This window comes from Triticum dicoccoides, chromosome 4A (assembly GCF_002162155.2).
Source record: "Triticum dicoccoides isolate Atlit2015 ecotype Zavitan chromosome 4A, WEW_v2.0, whole genome shotgun sequence".
Classification (NCBI taxonomy): Eukaryota; Viridiplantae; Streptophyta; class Magnoliopsida; order Poales; family Poaceae; genus Triticum; species Triticum dicoccoides.
This window is the reverse complement of record NC_041386.1, coordinates 25,343,714-25,346,164: the sequence shown is the minus strand read 5'-3', so window position 1 is coordinate 25,346,164 and position 2,451 is coordinate 25,343,714.

The window sequence follows — 2,451 nt, the reverse complement described above, 5'->3', positions numbered from 1 at the left end:
ATTTAGACTCATTATGTAACCATTAGTTCTGCTAACATAAATGATTGGTAGCAAGAAGACATGTGACTAGTATGCTTGGGGAGGATATAAGTGTTGGAAATATGCCCTAGAGGCAATAATAAATTGGTTATTATTATATTTCCTTGTTCATGATAATCGTTTATTATCCATGCTAGAATTGTATTGATAGGAAACTCAGATACATGTGTGGATATATAGACAACACCATGTCCCTAGTAAGCCTCTAGTTGACTGGCTCGTTGATCAATAGATGGTTACAGTTTCCTGAGCATGGACATTGGATGTCGTTGATAACGGGATCACATCATTAGGAGAATGATGTGATGGACAAGACCCAATCCTAAGCCTAGCACAAAGATCGTGTAGTTCGTATGCTAAAGCTTTTCAAATGTCAAGTATCATTTCCTTAGACCATGAGATTGTGCAACTCCCGGATACCGTAGGAATACTTTGGGTGTGCCAAACGTCACAACGTAACTGGGTGGCTATAAAGGTACACTACAGGTATCTCCGAAAGTGTCTGTTGGGTTGTCACGAATCGAGACTGGGATTTGTCACTCCGTGTAAACGGAGAGGTATCTCTGGGCCCACTCGGTAGGACATCATCATAATGTGCACAATGTGACCAAGGAGTTGATCACGGGATGATGTGTTACGGAACGAGTAAAGAGACTTGCCAGTAACGAGATTGAACAAGGTATCGGGATACCGACGATCGAATCTCGGGCAAGTATCGTACCGCTAGACAAAGGGAATTGTATACGGGATTGATTAAGTCCTTGACATCGTGGTTCATCCGATGAGATCATCGTGGAACATGTGGGAGCCAACATGGGTATCCAGATCCTGCTGTTGGTTATTGACCGGAGAGTTATCTCGGTCATGTCTGCATGGTTCCCGAACCCGTAGGGTCTACACACTTAAGGTTCGATGACGCTAGGGTTATAGGGAATAGATATACGTGGTTACCGAATGTTGTTCGGAGTCCCGGATGAGATCCCGGACGTCACGAGGAGTTCCGGAATGGTCCGGAGGTAAAGATTTATATATGGGAAGTCCTGTTTTGGTCGCCGGAAAAGTTTCGGGTTTTATCGGTAATGTACCGGGACCACCGAGAGGGTCCCGATGGTCCACCAAGTGGGGCCACCAGCCCCGGAGGGCTGCATGGGCCAAGTGTGGGAGGGAACCAGCCGGGCTGGTGCGCCCCCCACCAAGGCCCAAGGCGCAAGGGAGAGTGGAAGGGGGCAAACCCTAGGCTCAGATGGGCCTAAGGCCCACCTAGTGGTGCGCCCCCCTCTCTCCCCCCTTGGCCACCTCCCAGATGGGATCTGGGGGCTGCCGCCACCCCTAGGGAGGGAACCCTAGGTGGGGGAGCAGCCCCTCCCCTCCCCCTATATATATACTTGAGGTTTTGGGGCTGCCCAACATACGATTCAATCTCCTTCTTGGCGCAGCCCTACCCCTCTCCCTCCTCGTCTCTTGCGGTGCTTGGCGAAGCCCTGCTGGAGTACCACGCTCCTCCACCACCACCACGCCGTCATGCTGCTGCTGGATGGAGTCTTCCCCAACCTCTCCTTCTCCCCTTGCTGGATCAAGGCGTAGGAGACGTCACCGGACTGTACGTGTGTTGAACACGGAGGTGCCGTCCGTTCGGCACTAGGATCATCGGTGATTTGGATCACAACGAGTACGACTCCATCAACCCCGTTCTCTTGAACGCTTCCGCTTAGCGATCTACAAGGGTATGTAGATGCACTCTCCTTCCCCTCGTTGCTAGATTACTCCATAGATTGATCTTGGTGATGCGTAGAAATTTTTGAATTTCTGCTACGTTCCCCAACAATAAGGACATCTCCAATGCGGATCCTTAAACTGCCTGTATCAGTCTGGATTGCATGGTCCGGACGTATTTTGCCACCCAACATGGTCTTGTATCCATCCGCTCGCTGATCCGGACGTCTTTTTTTCCAACAAACCGGAGACAAACTTGGAGGGAGGGGGTGCTTCGCGGTAGTCCAGACACCAACCACGTAGGACCCCGACAACCCCACCCCACTGAAATCCCCCTGCCCCCCTCCATCCTACTTGCTCCTTCCTTTCATCCACACCCTCGTTATTCGATGTCGCCGATGTACCTCTCCGCCCACCGCCCAAGCATCCTCAGATGCCCGCAGACCTCACCCACGCAACTGCCCACCTTGGACTACATTGCTGTCCACCCAGGAATCCCTCTACAGCCAGGTAACCTCCTCATCCCTGTCGACATCGTCCATGGCAGACACCACGACCAGCAGGTGTTCTGTCAAATGCCATTTTTTTGAACTTCTTGTTGTTTTCCAGAGAAGCACGATGGCGGGTACTAGGTGTTCGTGATGAGTTGTTGTGCGATGCGTGTTTGGCCATTTTTGAGGACTTTGTAGGCATGAACAA